This window comes from Rattus norvegicus, chromosome X (assembly GCF_036323735.1).
Source record: "Rattus norvegicus strain BN/NHsdMcwi chromosome X, GRCr8, whole genome shotgun sequence".
Classification (NCBI taxonomy): domain Eukaryota; kingdom Metazoa; phylum Chordata; class Mammalia; order Rodentia; family Muridae; genus Rattus; species Rattus norvegicus.
In genome coordinates this window covers 89,394,998-89,419,579 of record NC_086039.1, presented here as the reverse complement: position 1 = coordinate 89,419,579, position 24,582 = coordinate 89,394,998, and the positions used below count along the sequence as shown (strand labels likewise).

General features: G+C 36.3%; 1 pseudogene; it reads left to right on the top strand.

Moving 5' to 3' along the window:
* The first annotated feature begins 21,761 nt into the window (after positions 1-21,761).
* Tpx2-ps1 (TPX2, microtubule nucleation factor, pseudogene 1) lies at positions 21,762-24,047 on the top strand (annotated as a pseudogene).
* The last annotated feature ends 535 nt before the right edge of the window (positions 24,048-24,582 follow it).

The following is a 24,582-nucleotide window of genomic DNA, read 5'->3' as shown; positions in this document are numbered from 1 at the left end:
TTGGCAGGGTAAGGTTGCCAGGGTAGCAAAATTCAGAGGACTACTATAATAACAACAATTGTTCATCTGTGTGTGTGCAGGATGAACATTTTCAACTAGAAAATAATAAAGCTGAAGAAAATGGTTTCATAAATGTCACTGTTGACACTTTTCTCTGATAAAGACAATAATAAAATATTACTACAAGCTACAAACAGTAAGAATTAAAAGTCCTATTTTTACACATAAAATAATTTCAATGAATAAGGTACTATATGCACTGTACATTGAGGAAATTATAATTACCAAGAAGTATATCTGTTTACAACAGTACAAAAGACATTTATAATATTCCAAATTTTAAAAAAGAAAAATATTAAACTGAATATTTGATTTTTTTGTATTTCTTTAACCTTTATTAACTTGAGTATTTCTTATTTACATTTCACCAACATCCCCAACCCCTCACACTCCCCTTCTATACCGGTGTTCCCCTCCCCATCCTCCCCCCATTACCACCCTCCCCCCAACAATCACGTTCACTGGGGGTTCAGTCTTGGCAGGACCAAGGGCTTCCCCTTCCACTCTTGCTTTTACTAGGATATTCATTGCTACCTATGAGGTCAGAGTCCAGGGTCAGTCCATGTATAGTCTTTAGGTAATGGCTTAGTCCCTGGAAGCTCTGGTTGCTTGGCATTGTTGTTCATATAGGGACTCAAGCCCCTTCAAGCTCTTCCAGTTCTTTCTCTGATTCCTTCAATGGGGGTCCCGTTCTCAGTTCAGTGGTTTGCTGCTGGCATTCGCCTCTGTATTTGCTGTATTCTGGCTGTATCTCTCAGGAGAGATCTACATCTGGTTCCTGTTGGCCTGCACTTCTTTGCTTCATACATCTTATCTAATTGGGTGACTGTATAGGTTTGGGCCATATGTGGGGCAGCCTCTGAATGGGTGTTCCTTCTGTCTCTGTTTTAAACATTGCTTCCCTATTTCCTGCCAAGGGTATTCTTGTTCCTCTTTTAAAGAAGGAGTGAAGCATTCACATTTTGATCATCCCTCATGAGTTTCATGTGTTCTGTGCATCTAAGGCAATTCAAGCATTTGGGCTAATAGCCATTTATCAATGAGTGCCTACCATGTGGGTTTTTCTGTGATTGGGTTACCTCATTCAGGATGATATTTTCCATTTCCATCCATTTGCCTATGAATTTCAGGAAGTCACTGTTTTTGATAGCTGAGTAATATTCCATTGTGTAGATGTACCACATTTTCTGTATCCATTCCTCTGTTGAAGGGCATCTAGGTTCTTTCTAGTTTCTGGCTATTGTAAATAAGGCTGCTATGAAAACAGTGGAGCATGTGTCTTCGTTATATGTTGGGGCTTCTTTTGGGTATATGCCCAAGAGAGGTATAGCTGGGTTCTCAGGCAGATCAATGTCCAGTTTTCTGAGGAACCTCCAGACTGATTTCCAGAATGGTTCCAGTCTGGAATACCAACAAACAATGAAGGAGTGTTCCTCTTTCTCCACATCCTCGCCAGCATTTGCTGTCACCTGAGTTTTTGATCTTAGCCATTCTTACTAGTATGAGGTGAAATCTCAGGGGTGTTTTGATTTGCATTTCCCTTATGACAAAAGATGTTGAACATTTCTTTAGGTGTTTCTCAGCTATTTGGCATTCCTCAGCTGTCAATTCTTTGTTTAGACCTGAACTCCATTTTTAATAGGATTATTTGTCTCCCTGCGGTCTAACTTCTTGAGTTCTTTGTATATTTTGGATATAAGGCCTATATCTGTTATAGGATTGGTAAAGATCTTTTCACAATCTGTTGGTTGCTGTTTTATTCTAACCACAGTGTCCTTTGCCTTACAGAAGCTTTGCAGATTTATGAGATCCCATTTGTGATTCTTGATCTTACAGCATAAGCCATTGGTGTTCTGTTCAGGAAATTTTCTCCAGTGCCCATGTGTTCGAGATGCCTCCCCACTTTTTTTTTTCTATTAGTTTGAGTGTATCTGGTTTGATGTAGAGATCCTTGATTCACTTGCACTTAAGCTTTGTACATTTTGATAAGAATGGATCGATTTGCATTCTTCTACATGCTGACCTCCAGTTAAACCAGCACCATTTGCTGAAAATGCTATATTTTTCAATTGAATGGTTTTGGCTCCTTTGTCAAAAATCAAGTGACCATAGGTGTGTGGGTTCATTTCTGGGTCTTCAATTCTATTCCACTGGTCTATCTGTCTGTCTCAGTACCAATACAATGCTGTTTTTATCACTATTGCTCTGTAATACTGCTTGAGTTCAGGGATAGTGATTCCGCCAGAAGTCCTTTTATTGTTGGGGACAGTTTTAGCTATTCTGGGTTTTTTGTTATTCCAGATGAATTTGCAAATAGTTCTGTATAAAACTGTGAAGAATTAGATTGGTATTTTGATAGGGATTGCATTGAATCTATAGATCGCTTTTGGTAAAATGGCCATTTTTACTATATTAATCTTGCCAATCCATGAACATGTGAGATCTTTCCAGCTTCTGAAGTCTTCTTCAATTTCTTTCTTCAGAAGCTTGAGGTTCTTATTGTACAGATCTTTCACTTGCTTGGTTAAAGTCACACCGAGGTATTTCATATTATTTAGAACTATTATTAAGGGTGTCGTTTCCCTAATTTCTTTCTCGGCTTGTTTCTCTTTTTGTAGAGGAAGGCTACAGATTTATTTGAGTTAATTTTATACCTAGCCACTTTGCTGAGGTTGTTTATCAGCTTTAGTAGTTCTGTGGTGGAACTGTTGGAATCACTTAAATATACTATCTTATCATCTGCTAATAGCGATATTTTGACATCTTCTTTTCCAATCTGTTTCTCCTTGATCTCCTTTTGTTGTCTGATTGCTCTGGCTAGAACTTCAAAACTATATTGAATAAGTAGGGAGAGAGTGGGCAGCCTTGTCTAGTCCCTGATTTTAGTGGGATTGCTTCAAGTTTCTCTCCATTTAGTTTAATGTTAGCTACTGGTTCTCTGTATATGGCTTCTACTATATTTAGATATGGGCCTTGAATTCCTATACTTTCCAGGACTTTTATCATGAAGGGGTGTTGAATTTTGTCAAATGCTTTCTCAGCATCTAATAAAATGGTTAAGTGGTTTTTTTCTTTCAGTTTGTTTATATAATGGATCACATTGTTAGTTTTCCATATATTAAATCATCCCTGCATGCTTGGGATGAAGCCTACTTGATAGTGGTGAATGATTGTTTTGATGTGCTCTTGGATTCGGTTTGCCAGAATTTTATTGAGTATTTTTGTGTCGATATTCATAAGGGAAATTGGTTTGAAGTTCTCTTTCATTGTTGGGTCTTTGTATGGTTTCGGTATAGTAGTAATTGTGGCTTCATAGAAGGAATTTGGTAGTGCTCCTTCTGTTTCAATTTTGTGGAATAGTTTGGATAGTGTTGGAATGGGGTCTTCTATGAACTTCTGATAGAATTCTGCAGTAAACCTTTCTGGACCTGGGCTCTTTTGTTGGGAGACCTTTAATGACTGCTTCTATTTCGTTAGGAGTTATGGGGTTGTTTAAATTGTTTATCTGTTCCTGATTTAACTTCGGTACCTGGTATCTGTCTAGGAAATTGTCCATTTCCTGCAGATTTTCAAGTTTTGTTGAATATAGGCTTTTATAGTAAGATCTGATGATTTTTTGAATTTCCTCTGAATCTGTAGTTATGTCTCCTTTTCCATTTCTGATTTTGTTAATTTGTATACACTCTCTCTGTCCTCTCACTAGTTCAGATAAGGGTTTATCTATCTTGTTGATTTTCTCAAAGAACCAACTTTTGGTTCTGTTGATTCTTTCTATGGTCCTTTTTGTTTCTACGTGTTTGATTTCAGCTCTGAGTTTGATTATTTCCTGTCTTCTACTCCTCCTAGGTGTATTTGCTTCTTTTTGTTCTAGAGCTTTTAGGTGTGCTGTCAAGCTCCTGATATATGCTCTGTCTTGTTTCTTTCTGCAGGCACTCAGAGCTATGAGTTTTCCTCTTAACACAGCTTTCATTGTGTCCCATAAGTTTGGGTATGTTGTACCTTGATTTTCATTAAATTCTAAGAAGTATTTAATTTCTTTGTTTATTTCTTCCTTGACCAGGTTATCACTGAGTAGAGCATTGTTCAACTCCCATGTATATGTGGGCATTGTTCCCTTATTGTTATTGAAGAACAGCTTTAGACTGTGGTGGTCTGATAGGACACATGGTATTATTTCTATCTTTCTGTATCTGTTGAGGCCTGTTTTATGACCAATTACATGGTCAATTTTGGAGAAAGTACCATGAGGTTGTGAGAAGAATGTATATCCTTTTGCTTTAGGATAGAAAGTTCTATAAATATCTGTTAAGTCCATTTTGTTCATGATTCTCTTAGTCTGTCTATGTCTCTGTTTAATATCTGTTTCCATTATCGGTCGATTGATGAGAGTGGGGTGTTGAAGTCTCCTACTATTATTCTGTGAGGTGCAATGTGTGTTTTGTGCTTTTGTAAGGTTTCTGTTATGTACATAGGTGCCCTTGTATTTGGAGTATAGATATTTAGGAATGAGAATTCATCTTGGTGGATTTTTCCTTTGATGAATATGAAGTATCCTTCCTTATGTTTTTTGATAACGTTTAGTTGAAAATCGATTTTATTCGATATTAGAATGGCGACTTCAGCTTGCTTCTTCCGACCATTTGCTTGGAAAGTTGTTTTCCAGCCTTTCATTCTGAGGTAGTGTCTGTCTTTGTCTCTGAGGTGTGTTTCCTGTAGGCAGCAGAATGCAGGGTCCTCATTGTGTATCCAGTTTGATAATCTATATCTTTTTATTGGTGAGTTGAGACCATTGATGTTGAGAGATATTAAAGAATAGTGATTATTGCTTCCTGTTATATTCATATTTGGATGTGAGATTATGTTTGTGTGCTTTTCTTCTCTTTGTTTTTTTGCCAAGACGATTAGTTTCTTGCTTTTTCTGGGGTGTAGCTTGCCTCCTTATGTTGGGCTTTACCATTTATTATCCTTTGTAGTGCTGGATTTGTAGAAAGATTTTGTGTAACTTTGGTTTTGTCATGGAATAGCTTGGTTTCTCCATCTATGTTAATTAATTGTTTTGCAGGATACAGGGTCTGTATGACATCTGTCCAGGATCTTCTGGCTTTCATAGTCTCTGTCGAGAAGTCTGGTGTTATTCTGATAGGTCTGCCTTTATATGTTACTTGACCTTTTTCCCTTACTGCTTTTAATATTCTTTATTTTGTGCTTTTGGTGTTTTGAATATTATGGGACAGGAGGAGTTTCTTTTTTGGTCCAATCTATTTGAAATTCTGTAGGCTTCTTGTAAGTTTATGGGCATCTCTTCCTTTAGGATAGGGAAGTTTTCTTCTATGATTTTGTTGAAGATATTTGCTGGTCCTTTGAGCTGGGAGTCTTCACTCCATTCTATACCTTTTATCCTTAGGTTTGAGCTTCCCATTGAGTCCTGGACTTCCTGTTCTTTTTGGTCCAGTAGCTTTTCCCATTTTACATTATCTTGGAACATTGTGTCAATGATTTTTATGGAATCTTCTCCTCCTGAGATTCTCTCTTCTATCTCTTGTATTCTGTTAAGGATGCTTTTATCTACGGCTCCTTGTGTCTTCCTTTGGTTTTTTATATCCAGAGTTGTTTCCCAGTGTTCTTTCTTTTTTGCTTCTATTTCCATTTTTCATTCCTTCAACTGTTTGATTGTAGTTTCCTGGAATTCTTTTAGGGATTTTTGTGATTCCTCTCTATAGGCTTCTACTTGTTTATTTATGTTTTCCTGCCTTTCTCTAAGGGAGTTCTTCATGTCTTTCTTGAAGTCCTCCAGCATCATTATCAAATATGATTTTAAATGGAGGTCTTGGTTTTCTGGTATGTTTGGATATTCAGAGTTTGCTTTGGTGGGAGAATTGGTCTCTGGTGATGCCATGTAGTCTTGGATCCTGTGGCTTGGATTCCTGTGCTTGTCTCTCGCCCTCAGACTGTCTCTGGTGTTACTTTGTTCTGCTATTTCTGAGAGTGCCTAGACCTTCCTATAGGACTTTGTGTCAGGAGTGCTGTAGACCTGTTTTCCTGTTTTCTTTCAGCCAGTTATGGGAACAGAGTTCTGCTTTCGGGTGTTTAGTCTTTCCTGTCTACTGGTCTTCAGCTGTTCCTGTGGGCCTGTGTCCTGAGTCCACCAGGTAGGTCGCTTGGAGCAGAAAAGTTGGTCTTGCCTGTGGTCCCGAGACTCTAGTTGCTCCCGGGGGTCTGCTTTTGAGCTCTCCATGAGGGCGGCAACCAGGAGGGCCTGGCCACCTTGTCTGGGATCCCCCATGCACAGGGGTCCCAGATGGCCTTAGGTGTTTTCCTCTGGAGTCAGAAATGTGGGCAGAGCATAGTCTCTTCTGGCTTCCCAGGCGTGTCTGCTCCTCTGAAGGTTTAGCTCTCCCTCCCACATGATTTGCCTGCAGAGAACTGTTGTTCTGGTTCCTTCAGGTCTGGGCAGTGTCTAGAATATTTGGCTTTTAAATGTTCAACTGAGAATTGTGGAATTTTCATACTATATTTAAGGGAGAGAGGAATGAAGGAAAGGAGAAAGAGAGAGAGAGAGAGAGAGAGAGAGAGAGAGAGAGAGAGAGAGAGAGGAGAATATACAAGGAAAAGGCTGTATATATATGGTCAAGCTAGATAGTAGCTTGGAACAAACAAAACTTAAAATAACTGAGGAAGAATTTTCGATACAACCATGAATGCAAACAAAATACTGACAAAATAAGTGATTTCTAACTTTCCATTTCAAATGATAAAACATCATTTAATTTTTTTTCCCCTATAGAACACAACCTTGGAATTCTAATACAGACTGATACTAGTTCCTTGTCATCATTCTGGTGGTAATGAAAATTGTGTTTTTATGCAAAAGTATGGTAAAAATGCGTATTAGAGCCAAGCACTGGTGACATATGGTTTTAATCTCAGCAAATAGAAAGCATAGATATGCAGATCTCTGAATTAAGGGCTAGCCTGGTCCACAGAGTAAATTCCATAACAGCCAAGACTACTAAGGGAAAATGGAGCTCACAAAAATAAAAATAAAATACCTACTGAAATGAAATATTCAAAGTAGGAGATTTTTTTATCATTTCATCCTAAATGATTACTTTGAATCTTTAAATTCAGACTCAAGTGGTATCTCTCTCCTCTCTCTCCAGTCTTTTATAAAAACATTTTTAATTCCTTCAAAATAAGCAAGAAATAAGTAAAACAAACAAACAATCAAGTAAACAACAAACACAAAAACAAAACCAGAAAGCATACATGACTCAGGGAACATTGTAGAAGATGGGGTCATACAAATAGAATATGGGGAGGACAGTTATGGGATGCTGACTTTTGTATATATTATGGCTGCAACATGCAGCATGTACCAGGATCTCATAGTGCACAATGCACCATGTCTCAGGCTCTTCACAATGTCAAGCTATTTAAAATTCTATTATGAATGAAGGAGAAGTGCTGCTGATGTTTTTGTATCAACTGAGGATATATTTTAAATTGATAGGTTTTGTGGGAAGGAGAATTAAATTATATGATGTGTGTGTCTACTCATGTGTGAGTGAATGGCCACATGTCAATTGGCACATGGACGACTATAATGGGACACAGGACTTTCTTAGTAATATTTAAAAGAAAACATTAATCTGTGAGAGAAATGCCTTAGAAATACTAGGGAAATTAGAGGGACACAGTATTTGATAGACAATGATAAAATATATTACATATGTGTTACAGCTCATATGGACAGGTATCCTGGCAGTTCATAGCCAAGGAAAACCACAAAATCCTACCACAACAAAACTATACAAGAAATGTATTAGAAGGAAAAATCCCCAGAAGTGTGGGTGCCTCTGTTTGTGTGAGAGTCACTGAGCAGAACGGGGGATTTATATAGGATTTCTCAGTTGGGTAGAGGCAGGAGTGTAGGGAACTTTCCAGAGCAAAGTTTTTCAGTATGGCCATTACTGGGATTTGAAATCCAGAACTTGGACTTTTTATTCTGAAGAGCAAGGGCTGTGTCTGGCAGTTAAGAAGTTAGAGTATTCTATGTGTGGAATATGCCAGTTGGCAGCCCTTATTGGGAGGGCTTGGCCATTTGAGTGTCTCTTGGTATTTATAACATATAGCCATGAAAATTAAAATAATAAAGCACAAAATTGATAAAAAAATATTAATATTAATCAATCTTTGACCAATTAAAGTATAGCAAACAATTCATGAATTTTTATATCTACTATTAGAAAATACATAGCAGTAAACTAAGGTTACTACATAGATTTTCAAGATTTTTAACAGTAAACTCTTATTAGCCAACATTTTCACTCTTATTTATGAGTTGTGGATAAATATGCTTAATAAAAATATAGTATATGTATATTCATAGATGGCAACTAAAACATTAGAGACAGACTAAGAAAAATTTTGTCAAATAGTTTAAGAAAAATTTGGTAGACATTTCTAAGGAGAGCAGGGGCCTATTTGTACCTTATAGCTACTACAGATATTTTATGAATATTTAAGAGATAATTTTAGAACATATAGCCTCTTTGGACCTCAATGCAGAATTATATGGAGAACTTCTGACCCCATCTCTGCCATCAATTAGAGCAAGCCCACCCTCAAATTTTCATGATCCAAGACTACCTGAATATTAGGTACATATTAATCATCCCTATCCTTTCTTGTATCTGGTTTCCTTAACTATTTCAAACACAATGCAGAGGCTATTACTTATTTATTATAGTGTCTTAATCCTAATATTAAATTTCTGGGTTATTAGTTTTTGTATACAAGATATTTACATCTTTTTCACCTTTCATGTCATGTCCCCATTTAAAAATCTCTATTAACACCTCCCCTCCACTAACTCTTGAGATACATGGCAGCTTCTTAACAATTGAGATTATGCAACCTTTAATAGGACTTGTACCCAAAGAACACCTATTCTTGCTATCTTCTCAGCCATTATTTGCCTGTAGCTCTTTATGTAAGGTAGGGACTTGTAACATTTCCCACACCCATGGCAGTGCATTAACTGATTTTGCATGGTATTTTTAGGTTAAAATTCCATGGATACAACTCTCTTTTTATGTGTGTAAGGTAAGATACCATGTGGCAGTACATGTCCTGGTTTTCTGACATGTCTGATTATAATCTTTTTTGTTACTCTTCCACAAAGTATGTTAAGACTTAGAAGTAGGGGTGGTGCTATAGATGTAGCAATAGGGACAACCCGTGGTATGCCATTCTCTGTGTTTTAGCCAATTCTATATTACTATAATGGTCTCTGCTACAAAAAGCATCTTTTTGATGAAAGGTAAGAGTGGCACTCACCTTAGGGTATAAGGATTATTATTTAGAATACTACTAAATATTTTTAATTTAGAAAAGAGGAAGTAGTAGGTTCTGTACTAGGTTCGAAACCTTTACAAACCATCCTTGAAGTTCATTATGCTTGATGTAAAAGGCATACATTTCCTCCTATTCAGCTGTTGGTAGGTACAATTAGACAATTATTGATTACCCCAAGACAAAATTGTCAGTATAGTCCCACTGGGGACATGTTGTGAGGATTATCTTTTTTGTGTTAGATAGGCTGTATACATGGATAGGAAAACTGATTTTTTCCATTGGCAGCTTGAATAACATCTTTATATACTGTGACAGCTAGTCATTATCTACTAAAATTTTAATATGCATTTTAACAACTCTTTCTATCTTTACATAAAATGACACCACTGTTACTGTAAACTTGTATCTATTCCAGCAGCTTTTCAGTCAACTCATGACTGCCAACTGCTCCAAACCCACCTAGGTCTTTCGGATGGAACTTCCAACAAGCCCGATCCTCTGTATCCTAAAATGGAGGGAGTATAAACATTGAGCTTTCACTGTATATATCTCTGAGAGTGGCTAAGGTCTCTAAGACAATAGGCAACTCATGCTAGAAGGGATATGAGGTAAAATTGTTGCTCCATTGGAAATCAACATGGTAGTTTCTCACAGATGCATTCCTGGCATATACCCAAAGGGTGCTCCACCCTACTGTTAGAATGCTTGCTCAACTCTGTTCATATCAGTTTTATTCACAATTGACAGAAACTGGAAACAACCAAGATATCCCATGTCTGAAAATGTGTGGTTTCTATAGCCCTGGGTAGGGCCTAGAGGACAGTGAGGGAAGCGTTCATACGCTGCTAATAATATGAGTTCATTTGTCCACTGGTATATCTAATGATACCATGTAGAAGATACTAGAAAACTAGGGGAACCTCAGAATGGGACCAGATCAGGGTAGTGACTCTCTTTCCTAACATTACAGAAATTCCCTTAGTTGCTGGCAATCTGACTCCGCCCCAAATGTTAGTGGGCTGGTTCACTAGTCTAGAGCTCATGTTGATTCCCCATTGGTCCGATGGATGTTGGTGACACAGAGTATGGAAAACAACCCCACCATTTGGTAGGTATACATTTGGAACACCATGAAACATCCTATCTCCAAGTACTACATGGTCTATTACATGCATGCCACACTAATTGGTCACTCTAACTCTGTTTATTAAGAACCTTGATGCAACCATTGACACAGACCCTCCCTGCTAGAGAACTAAAGGTCTCAGATGATAACAAACCATTCCTATTTTTCAGTCACATTAATACTTAACACTATATTAAACTTCAAAACCTACAATTTGAATTCTCTATGTCAGCTACACTAGCCTCACTTAAGATGTTCCTGGGGAGCTTTGCTTGGGTACTTCCCTTCCTACCTCTCACTACTGTACATCCTATCCCCCTCTTTTCCTTACTTCAGGAGTGGGGCAGGGGTCAGAGCCCAGGAATGAAGACAACAAAGGAGAATTTAAATAGAGGAAATAAGGCCACTGATAATGTGATCCTGGATCACTACAATCCTATTGTTAAGGGACAATACCTGATCTTGCCAACCATAGGTTTTCCCATAGGGTCCTTGTTTCAGCACCCCCATGGCAGTCATCTATTGAATATACATTGCCTATTCAACAGTGTTTTACTATTATGATAGTTTTATACAATTTATTTATCCTAGCACTCAAAGTTATAAAAATCTTCCAACTGACCAGGCCCCAGATTTTATAGTGCTCCCAGTGGCTCAGGACATCTTCGGCTAGCCCCTATCCCACAATAAGACCACAATAATCATACCAATGTAGTTCTTGTTGTGTATTCTACTAGAATATAAAGACACTACCCTAAGAGCAAGGTTCTATCCATGGTGCCACAGCAGATGTCTAACCGTCTTATAAGCCAACTTCTATCTTAACCTCTCACCCATGGTGCATCAATATTTACTAGTTCTTCCAAAACTAAATATTAATATGTTCTCCAAACCCATTGGAGTCCTGGAAACAGCATAGTTGGCTAATTTTAGGGGCTGAGTGCAATCAAGTAAACTCTTGATCGGCCATATTGATGTTGCTCATTGATTACCAGTTTCCCTGTAACTTATTCAGTGATATCCACTATACTGTTAATATTGTAAAGTCACTCACCTTTGCTCTAACTAAACCACTGGGGTACACTGGACCTTGTCATCTCATAGACTCATCTCTTGCATAAGAGAGGACCCTTTATATACTTAGCATATCTGGTCTCACCAGGCCTTCCCTGGGATTTTCTTCTCTGTCAGTTGATTGGGTGGTTCTGTAGTCTATGTCCTCTGGCCATCCCCTACCCCATGAAACACCTTATTCAGGCTTGTGAGCTCCTTGCTTGCTTTCACAATTATGCCCAATCATTGTACATAGTTGTCTCGTCTTTCTAAAACTTTCTGGTCTTGGTACAGCTTGTTACTAATCCTGGGGCTACTCAATATTTTGGGGGGTATATATCCTTGCAGTTTTAATCTTAATTATTTCTGACAAATTGACTTACCACATGCCCTATCATTGGGAGGCTAAAATATGTCTCTGTGGTTGTTGACATTTAGCTTTGACTTCAATATTGTGCAATCTATAGAGACTGCTTGATTGGTCATTTCAACAATCAAGACTGCCATATACTCTATGGGAGTATTCTTTGCCTTAAAGACTGATAATTGTTCTGCATTTTCTAGTACTGCCTTCAAGGCCTTCTACAATAAATAGTCTGTTACTCATAAGACTGGAATTCTATATAACCCACAGGACCAAACCATAATAGAACATACCAGTACCACCCTCAAAAACTAACTAGAATATGTGAGAGATATAAGGGCACAAGTGCTCAGGAAAGACTGCCTTCTGTTTGACTCTTTATTTTCTTTTTCTCTTCATTTATTAAAAGTAGTATGTTCACATACAGATGATAAATATTTAACTGTAAAATCTGGAAAACTTAATAAACGACAGACTGGAGAAAAATATGACCTCAGTAACCTGAATTCATTTTGTACCACTGAATAAATGAGGATCTTTGTTGTCCTATTCTGCTGTCTTTTTTCCATATTTCTCTAGAGAACATCTCTACCCACACCCTATAGAATCTACAGGGAGGAAAGGAGAAAAATAAAGTTACAATATTATTTCAGAAATTATGGGTTGGTTAAACCAACATATTTGGTTCTTGACCCAGGGAGGCCTGCCATTTCCTGAAGAGAGTTAGAGCTAGGGTAGACCTATGGGAAGTGTGCAGGTCATAGAATTGGATTAGAATATAGAGGGGAGACTGCAGTTGGGATATTATACATAAAAGAATAATAAATTAAATGAATAAAAAACATTTATTTTGTAAAATATTTAGCTTAAAGTATGGTTTAAATTATTATACATTATTTTGACTAATCAAAATACATTTTGTATAGTTTATTCTACTTTAGATACAAATAATATTTGCATTTTACATTTTCCTTTGAAAGTAAATGTTACTGTGTTATTGTCCTCCAGAAAATAGACTATGAGAAGTGATCTGTGGAAATACTACAGGATTTCCAGTCTATCCTTCCATATGTGACATTATGAACTCATTATGTGAAGGTCAAAGTTATATACCTCTAACCTGTAAGCCACTTACCTGCGGCCAGATTCTTCCTGAAATATTGGAGGCTGATACTGTTGTGAGAAAACAAGCCAGATTTTTTTCACTACCTCTTGTAATTAGATTTTTATTGCAATGAAGGGACACCATTACCAAGGCAACTCTTATAAAATCAGACTTTTAATCCAGGCTGGCTTACAGTTTCAGAGATTCAGTCCATTATCATCATGTCAGGAAGTATTCAAACATGCATGATGCTAAAGAAGGGACAGAGAGTTCTATAACTTGATTCTAAGGCAATTAGAAGACTGTTACTTCCTGAATAAAGCTTAAGCATAGGACAACAGAGCCCACCCCACAGTGATACATTTTCTTCTACAAGGCCACAACTATTCTAACAAGGACACACCTCCTAATATTGTCACACCCTCTAGACCAGGCATTCAAACACATGAGTCTATGGGCACCAAAACTATTAAAATTCCCACACTCCCTTAAACAAGCTTGTTTGACCTATCTGTACCTGATATGCATGATAACATGTAAGCAGCATGAAAATAGGCAGGAAATGCTTACTTTTCATTGGATCTGATAGCAAATGCAGTGAATTTTGGCTTTTGCCATTTTAAGCCTCTATTAAATATGACACTTGGGATTTGATGGAACTGTTTGGAAAGAATTAGGAGGTTTGGTTTGTTGACAAAGGTATGGCACTAGGGGAGGGCACTGAGATTTTAAAAGCCAGTGCCAGTACTTATGAGTTATTTCTGCCACCTGCTTGTAGATAAAGATATGTAACCTCTCAGCTATTGTTAGAGTACCATGTCTGATAGACTTATTTGATGCTCACTGCCATGATGATAATGAACCATATCAAACATCTAAAATTATAAGGCTCAAATAAATCTTATTTTCTATAAAATTGACTTCCTCAAGGCATTTTTTATAAATAAAAAAAACCCAAGAAAGACATTAGTACAAGGAAATTGCCCATTGTTGTGTAGAGTTTAATCATGCTTTTTTTCTTTGTTTCTTTCTTTTGTTTTGTTTTTCAAATGTATAATACTTTGTACTTTGAAGAAGGAAAGCAGTTGAACACCATAAGCCAGGTATAATGGGTCATCTTAGTAGGAGCCAAGAGTAATGGAGACTATGGAGGCCCAACTCAAGTGATTTCAGAAAGCAAAAAAGAGATTATTATGGAGATATTCTAGAGGCCACCCTTGAGATAGTTTATAAAAAAAGAAAATGAATGTTTTCTCCCCTGAACCTAAAATTTTTCCTGAGGCAAAATTGATAATAATGGATTAATTTAATTAGCAATGATTTCAAGAAAACCAATAATGACTCTGTTCATGTCTACAATCTGAAGAGGAGTAAATAGGAATAAAAGAAATAGAGAATGTTCAATTTGAGGTTAGAAATAACTCCAGGAAACTTAATGTTAAATAGAAGCTTCAGCTAAAAGAGATAAGAAATTTGAAGAAAAGCCTGTCCAAAACAGAAACAGAGAGAAGTGTGCCTTTGGGGAAAGACTCAACCCAAAAATACTTAAAATTTGACAGCAAAAGAACAAACAAAGCAAAACAAAACAAACAAAGAAAAAATTTCCTCCTCCTAATTGTCAGCAGCTAATCTCATGCAAAGGTTTATCAAGGAGGGGCCAGGCTCCATTCCAAACAGGCTGCCAAATTTAGCAGTGTTGACTGGTTTTAGAGTGAAAAAGAATACAAGAGTAAGAGACAATGGAATTTTCCTCCCATAGAAAGGCAATGCTTGGTTAGGCAGTTGGCCTAAGAATCCCTTCACAGAGACCCTGAGAGGCCATTGTTTGAAACTGAGAAAGTGAAGTCTGGACTGTGTTGGAAACATGAAAATATCAGAGGTATCAGAGCCAAAAGGAGATGAAACAAAGAATAGAACCAGATTAAGTAAAAGAAGTGATGAAGTAAATAAAGATGGAAGGGAATAATCGTCCAAACCTTCTGAAACATTAGACACATACTACAACAGGATTTAGAGATTCCCCTGCTGTGTTTCACTATTGCTTTGAACTGTACTTCCACACTGTGCTCCCGTCTTTTATTTTGGAATGGTAATATACATTCTTTTTCATTGTATGTTTGTCATGGTTTAATATGCTTGGCCCATGGAGTGGTACTATTTAAAGGTGTAGCTTTGTTGGAGTAGATGTGTCAGTGCGAGCAAGGAATTTAAGACCCTGATCCTAGCTACTTGAAAGACATTATTCTGCTAGCAGTGTTCAGATGAAGATGTAGAACTCTCAGCTCCTAAACAATGCATGCCTGAATGTTGCCTTATTCTTTACTCGATGAAATTGTAAGTCAGCAAATGGATGGAACTTGAAAATATTATCCTGAGTGAGGTAACCTCGTCACAAAAGAAAACACATTGTATGCACTCAATGATAAGTGGATATTAACCCAAAAGCTTGGAATACCCAAGAAACGATTCACTGACTATATGAAGCTCAAGAAGAACAAAGACCAAAATATGGATGCTTCAGTCATTCTTAGAAGGGAGAACAAAATACTCATGGGAGGAAATACAGGGACAAATAATGGAGCAGGGACTGAAGAAAAGGTCATCCAGAGACTGCCCCAACTGGGCATCCATCCCAAATGCAGGCTCCAAACCCCATCACTTTTGCTAATACTAAGAAGTGCTTGCTGTCAGGAGCCAGATATGGGTGTCTCCTGAGAGGCTCTGCCAGAGCCCTATTGATACAGATGAGAATGGTTACAGCTAACCATTGGACTGAACAAGGGGACCCCAATGGAGGAGTTAGAAAAAGGACCGAAGAAGTTGAAGAGGCTTGCGACAATACCAACCAACCAGACCACCCATAGCTCCCAGGAACTAAATCACCAACCAATGAATACACATGGAGGGACCATTGACTCCAGCCGCATATGTAGCAGAAGATGGCACTGTCTGGCATCAATAGGAGTAGAAGACCTTAATTCTGTGAAGGCTCTTTTCCCCAGTGTAGGGGAAGGCAAGTAAGTGGGTAGGAGTAGGAGCATCTTCATAGAAGCCAGGGGAATGGGAGGGGGGTATGTGAGAGGAGGGAAAGGGAATAACATTTGAAATATAAATACATAAACTATCCAATATTCTTTTTTGAATGACCCTCTTCCTCCTTGCCTGAAACCTTGGCTTCTTCTAGCACCCTTCACATTAAGATGTAGAACTCTCAGCTCCTCCTTACTATGCCTTCCTGGATAGTACCATCCTCCCACCTTGATGATAATGGATTGAACTTTTAAGCCAATTCCAATTAAATATTGTCCTTATAAGAGTTGCCTTGTTCACGGTGTCTATTCACAGCAGTAAAACCTTACTAAGACAAAGGGCTTTGAGATTTCAAAAGACCATTTTATTATCAGTTAATTTTGTCTGCCTCATGTTTCATTCATTTGTAGGTGTAGAGATTGAAAGGCATTTGGGTGCTATTTCTGTTTGATATCTTCGGAGAGATGAAGAGTCATTATTTCCTGAATGCATGACCATTGATAATTCAACGATATTCCAATGTATGATTCCATATCACGAGAATAGAGCTAATATAAATTTTATTTAGTGTTTTACCAAAAACAGGAAAATAGGAAGTTCAAAAAGGTAGATCTACGGGTAGTTACAGAGTAATTTTGATGAATATGATTAAAATACTTTGTGTGCATATATGAAAATCTCTAATACTTAATGAAACTATCATATAAATATGACTGTAAAAAAAGATTCTATTAATAGGGAAATGTGTAATTTTCTTATCACCAAATGACCAAAATAAAGCAAGAATTAATAGAAAATTTCAGGAATATATGAAAGATTTTGAAATTTAACTAAACATTTACAGAATTATAAATGATGATGTGATACTATTTATTTTTGTCTAATGCTATATGAGTCCATCTACTTTTATATCTTTATATCTGTCTGCTATTTTATTAAAATTTCTATATCTCTATGATATGGCACCCATATTATAAGATGTATTTTTGAATGGCCATAATATAAAGACATAATACATTTCCAATGATTTTAGGCAAGAGCAATAAGTGTGACTCATATCAACAAAGTTATCAAGATTGGTAGCAACTAATGCTGTACTTTGTGATATTATTCTTATGTATATTAAAATTATTTCAAATTACAATAATTATTTATCAATATAAAGTGCTCTATTTCTATCTGCCTTATAAACTGGTACCATTTATATTTTGTTGTATTATCTCCTGCATTCTCAACTGTCTAGAACTACTTTGAGTCAATGATGTTAATGAGAGCCTGACTGAAGTTCAAGAGAAAACTAAAATATAATCTTATTCAAGACACTATATAAGAGGATTTTACTGTTCCAGTTTATATGAGTTTGAAAAGTTGATATAGATAAAAAATAAATGTTAAATCTAAGAAAAATATTAATATCCTATCATTCTGTTATATAAAATATTTGGAATTTTAAAATAAAATCTGTACAAACTTTAATATTTATTCTGAAATAAAAATCCTTCCATCAAACATTAGATGATATTTTACTGTGTTTAATATTAAGAAAGTAAAGTATATTAAATTATATTATTTCACCAAACCAGCCATATGAATTACTTTAAATTCATTAACTTCTACTTTCTATATATCTATCTGTTTTAAATATCTATCTGTTTTAAAATTCTAACTTTCTAATAGTTGCATGAATTTAAGAGTATTTTATTGTCTTGTATTTGTTAATTATATTTATTTTTAAAAATTAGTTACAAAAATTATAGTGTACATTTACAAATTACTGGGATGACACAAATTAATAAATATAAAATGGGAAATATAATCCTACTAAATATTCTTATCCTAGTAAGCTGTAAACATATTTCTATAGAAATATATCAACCACAATTTTAAACATTGCATTATGACAATGATTCATCAGTATTTATTATGTCATTTCCTAGTGTTAAATTAACTCTTTGGTCTAGAAATGCAATTTCTTTTCCAAAATTTCTTTTCAAACACTTTCTTTAGAAATTTCTTACAGAGTTGAGTAATGTAGGTTACTCACATATATTCCTTGTAGGTTTATACTTCCACAGGGGAAAGGGGCAATCAGGGGTTTCATAAGGTACTGCAAGGATAATTAACAAGAATATGCTACTATTTTAGAAAAGACTAATGTTTCCCAGGGAAAGTTTAATGTCATGTTAAAAGCTGTTATAGTGCAGGATAAGATAAATTAAAATTTTAGTAATAGTTATTTATACTTACAGTACTAATAATCACATGTTGCAAATTACTTCTTTTCCTTTGGCTATTCTTCCATGTCTTTTCCTAGTAACTAGTATTTCCCAAAGAACAAGTTAATTAAAAAAATTCTCATGTCCTAACGATGAGAGAAAATGTAGATTTGAATATATTGCATTGTTTGGAATATTTGTAGGGTATGTGTCATAGTAATTCATTGGTTAAACACAAACATGTATTGGAAAAGGTGAAAGCATCAATTTGACAGATATAAGACATGATGGAGTAGCCTAAAGAATCTAGTGAATTTCACAAGACAAACCAAATTCCATAATTACTTCCAGAAAGTAGTCTTACTGATAATATTGCATGATTTTAATAAGGTTAATAAATCACAAAGAAATTTAGGCTTATTCTTTTCAATTGCCAACTACTGGTTTGTAAGCATTCTGTATATATGATATTAAGGACTGAGTGTAATAATGTAGTAGTCAATCTGTGAATGCAATAACTTTTAGTAGTAGAAAATTAAGTAAGGATCAGTGATGATCCAAAATTGTAGAGTATCCACAAATTCACTGCCATCATAAGAAAAATAATCATTTATCTGTGAAGTTAGGGCAGAAGTACTGATTATGTCTGTTAATAAAATCAAGTGCAATGAGAGATCAAGTATGCATTGATGTCTAGAATTATTTTAGTTATATATTATACCCTTTGGTGAAAAAAGTATGGCCCCTTGGGACTCAGACTTGGTTACAAATGCATTTAAACTCAGTATTCTACAGGTGAAAACAGGTTGAGGCCAGTCCAACCTACTTACCAAGTTATAGGACTGAAAGAGCTGTATAGTGATTTCATGTCTCACAAAACGAAAAAAAAAATGCCCCTGTTGGTTTGGAGACAATATTCTCAATGGGACTAAAGTGGAGAATGCATGCTGCCTTTCTTCCTATGAAGTTTTTAGCATTTTTACAGAGTTTGATTCCCAGGACCCATGCTAGAGATTCACAACCACACAATAATCCAACTTGTAGAATATCTGACAACCTATTATGACCTCAGTGGGCACCTACACTCATGACCCTATTCAGACACATGAACAAACATATATATTTAGTTACAAATACAATAAAAAATATGCTGGTTTATCTGGGTTATAATTTTTGTCTTTTTCTTTATAGTAAGTTTTGAATTGGGTTAAAGATGGAAAATAAAAAGCATGTGATATCAAATTGATAACATTGTATCTGTTACTTTTTAGTTTCTGTCCTCAGTACTGAAAAGTACTCAAAATGCAGGGATATGCTTACACAGTTTCTATTTGACACAGCTTCCCACAGTAACAAAATCAGAGTTAAGATTTAACCCCCAGTGAATGTGACTGTTGGGGGGAGGGTGGTAATGGGGGGAGGATGGGGAGGGGAAGCCCATATAGAAGGGGAGGGGGAGGGGTTAGGGGGATGTTGGCCCGGAAACTGGGAAGGGGAATAATAATCAAAATGTAAATAAGAAATACTCAAGTTAATAAATATTAAAAAAAAGATTTCTCACCCCATTCTAGACACTTACTACATTCCATCAATAATTGCACATAACTTTATCTTTAATATTAGCATACATTTTACTATGTCTCAATGTGTCTCAACAAGTAGAATGTAAGCCCTATCATATTATATGACATCTAAAATAAACTATGAATCCTTTTCTCCCTGGTTCTCCCTTTTTCATGGCATTATATTCTTTGTTTATCATATGATGTGTTGTAAGGGAATTTATACCATATAGAGTATTCATGTAGTGATATAAGTCCAACTAGCTTCCCATATCAACGGCAAAACATGTCTATTAGCAATATATCTATATTTCTTTATGGTAAAATAATCCAATTATTTTTAATTACTCTTCATAATTATTGGCATAGTTTATATTCATTATTTTTATCATTGCTGTGAAAGCAAAAGTGACATTTGACTTAAGGAAATAATTTATATTTCCACGTTATACAGTCTACTATGACAGAAAATGTATAGCAACAGAAGCAGGAGGGGTTTATTAATGTGCAAAAGAGTCACGAAGAGAACAATGAATCATTGTATTCAGTTCATTTTCTCCTTTTTATTATTTGCAGAAATACAGTTCATGAATGGTGCTTATCAAAGGTAAGATATATCCTATCATCTTTTTAAGATAATATATGAATCCATCAACAATATGTGTAGATACTTTTCTCCAGTGCTGATTTATATCCTGTCAAGTTGACAAGTCATATTATCTGTCATTTGTATCAGGTCTTATTCTTAAACATTTTATGTGTTATTCTAAGACCAGTGCACTTTTATTGAATCGATATCAAAAGCATGGGAAGGATGCTCAAGAGTTGCATTAAACATAATCATATGGTTTAAATTGGATAGACTGAATTTACTAATGTTTGCTCTTATGAAAATGGAAGAAAATTCAAAATATGTGCATCTCTAAAGAAAAGCAGAGGGCATTTGACATCATTCGTGTGTCTTTTAGCTAAATAAGAGAATGTTAGTTGTGATTTTGATTTATATGTTTCAAATTACAGAAAAAAATACAATGTGAATGCATTAACTGAAAATTCTACAAATAATTAAATAATAACTTTTATATTTTGTGTGATGTTAATTAGATTTATGAAATCTTGTACTGCCCCAGTACATACATTTGATATGAGAATCATCTCTTTCAACAATACATATATTCTGTATAACATTGGTATCAGTATTGCAGTACATAGCTTTAAATAAATATTGTGTGTAGTGATAACCTCAAAGCAATGTGTTATAGTATTATCAATTTTATTTATGTATTTATCTTACTGTAAAATTTTAATGTTATGATTGTCAATTCTCATTTGACTTCTCTATATACAATATAATAGGCTTATGTATATGCCTATGCTTATGGAGAAATACTACATATATAATTAACTAGTAATGATGGAATGGTATGAATCAATCTTAAAAAGTATAGCACTGGATAAGTACATCTTTAAATAACAGATATAGCTACAAAGTGAAATGTCATTTGTTAAATAGCACTGTTGCTTGACTTGAAGAGAAAGTGTTTAGATATTTCATTTAGAAATTTTATTTTTGAAGGAGATATATAAATAACTTGTAGAAAATTTCAGAATAAGAAAAATGTGGACAGTTGAGTCCTGAAGCAGTCTTGAAACCCTGGACTCTTAGAGTTGGTGCAAGCTGAATCCCAGAAAGTAGCCTGAAGTTTTTCCAGGAGAAGTGTATGCCAGACTGCAAGAATTCAAAAGAGACTTGAGAACAGGATTGTGGCTGTGAGGTGATGTTGGAAGAAGTGAACTCCAGAGACAAATTAACTATAGGTCAAACAATCTATTGAGTAGAGTATTAGAAACCTGGAAAATGCTTGTTCTTCTGCACTTAGTGGTGGCAATGTCACAAGTCCCAATAGCTTACTCTTTTAATGCGCTCACCTACTTTATCAATTTTTTATCTTTGGATGCTGAAGAAGCTACTGAAAATATAGACCCATAGTTTGATAAGAAGGCCAACTTAGAGAACAAGTTTCTTTGAGAGAGTGGAATACGAGAAACTTTTCAGAGGAAGACTTCCATGAGAAGGGCCAAATTTCAACACACCATGGAAGGCAGTTGACAATACTAACTACAAAGAAACAGAAATAAAAAATCTTCAGAAACAATCTATCCCATCAAATGTTTGTTCTTCCCTGAATGCTCAGAGAGCTGTATCAGGAAATACTCCCACTTAGCCTCAGAGAAGATCTGTTAGACTCTCTGCTCAGAAGGATTTGGAGCTAAAAGTAAAAACAAACAAACAAACAAATGAAAACAAAAAACATGTTGCCTCTGTTGAAACTGAATGCCAAGAGATGCACTGCTGGTTGTCTCCCCAGTAAAAGAATGAAAGGTTCTCATAGAAAGAAACCAGAGGAAGAAGAGGAAAACAGTGTTCTACCTTCTTCAGAAAGGATGAAAGAGAAATCTTGGAGAAAGCCAAGGGCAAACACACTGTCCCTGGTGTGCCAACTGCAAAGGAACAGGTTCTAAAGAGTACTGAAGAGCAGCAGTTAGAGAAAGTGCTGAGAAAGCAGGGAAAAAGTGGTGGAGATGCAGAAGAAGAACAAAGAGTTCAAGAAGCTCGCTCTGGCAAGGCCGGGGCAACCTGTGAAGAAATCCATGAGCCAGGTTGCCGAATCAGTTGACTTCCACTTCCTCACAAATCAGCAAATAAAACAACATCCCAAGAACCAGGAAGAGTATAAGGAAGTGAACTTCATATCTGAACTTTGAAAGCATCCTTACACTCTTGCCCAAGGGACCAGAGGATGTACTATCATTAAGCCTTTTAATCTGTCCAAAGGAAAGAAATGGACATTTGATGGAGCAGCTTCTACATATGTGCCAATTGCACAGCAGGTTGAAGTCTCCCATAAATTAATCCCTAATAGATACCATCTGAGGAACAAGAAGTACAAGAGCTTGTTACCCTCCAATGTGAGCAAGATTGCAAGAAATGACCAGACCCTCATACTGCAGACTAAATATCATTCAAGGGTTGTGACCTGAAAAAGGCAGCTGAGCAGGAGGTAGAGGAGCTTGGGAAACTGCAACAATACAAATTCAAAGTACTGGATCTTGATCCCAGAATTTTTTTATGTGGCCTATCTTGACCAAGAGATCACCTGTTAAGCCTCCTACTCAGCCTGTTGGTTTTGATTTGGAAATTGAGAAACCAATTCACGAGCAAGAGTCAAATAAATAAACAGAAGATGAACAACTTGAATTTCATCCCACACTTTTCCCTACTAAGGTCTTGGAAGATGTCGGGGGTGTTCCCGAAAAGAAGGTAATTCCACCATTGTCCCTAAGTCGCCTGTTTTTTTGCATTGAGGAACAAGATCCAAGTGCCTGTCAGAGAAGATGAGGAAAAGGGGAAAACAGTAGTGATAAGAGCACAACCTGTGCCACATTATCCTTTGCTTTGTTAGCCCCACATCCCAGAGGCACGAAATGTGAAGATGTGCCCTTTCTCCTTTGATACCCAGGACAAAGAACGCCAGTTGCAGAAGGAGAAAGAAAATAAAGGAAATGAAGAGAGGGGAGGTGACCAAATTCAAGCCACTTCCTGTGCCCCTTTTTAACACCATTTACCTGCCAGAGAGAAAGGTTAGGAATGTGACTCAAGTTGAGCCTTTCTCCCTGGGGACAGAAAAGAGAGGTGTCTACAAGGCTGATATATGGAAGCACCAGCTGGAGGAAGAAGAGAAACAGCAGAAGGAAGCAGCTTGCTTCAAGGCTCTTCCAAACATCTTCATCTTCCAAGAGTCCTTTGTTCCACAAAAAGAGAAAAATATTAGTTGTTGAGAACCCTTCTGGTTCTCTAGTTCAGGAACCTTTTCAGCTGTCCATCAAGGAGAGAGCCAAAGAGTGGTAGAAGCTGGAGAAGAAAATGGCTGAAATGGAGGCCTGGAAACTGCAGCAAGAAGAGGAACAGCAAACGCAGTAGCTAGCCAGGGTCTAGAAAGAACTGGTGCACAAGGCAAATTGAATACACGAGTACTCAGCAGTGGAGGTGAAATCCAGTGAGCTTCATCTGATTGTGCTGACAGTGCCAGTGTCTCCTAAGTTCTCTACTCTACAACACAAGCATGGAGAAGACATTTTAAGACTCACCAACCGAGCATGGAAACGTACCTGACAAGTATGGATGCCAAGGACTTTGAAGATCACATTACACAGAATCTTTGAAACTAATAAGACACTACTCATTTAAACTTTAATCAGACTTCTTGTAGTTATTTCTTTCAGACATTAGTTGGCCCTTTTCATTTGGTCTTAACTCTGGCCAAAAGTTCAAGTATTCATTTTGGCATAGTCTACTTTTCACCTAATCTTCCCCTACTCCTCCTTTATATATGTATCTTAAGCATAAAATAAAGGCAGTCAAGTCCTGGGGAAATAAAAAGAAAAATATGGGGGTATGACTTCATATGTTTATGAATTGGCAAGTTGTTAAGAGATTGGTACATAATCTTCTTGTTTTAAGTGTAGTGTTTCAGTATGCAGGCAATTTTACCATTGAAATTAGTCAGTTCACATGCATTTTAAATGACTCAAAACTGGAATGTAGTAGAAGTAATGTAAAATGGCACATAACTAAACATAGAGTACTAATATGTCATAATATTCTTTTTTCAAATATTACAAAAGGAGCGACCATGTGATCTCTGAAA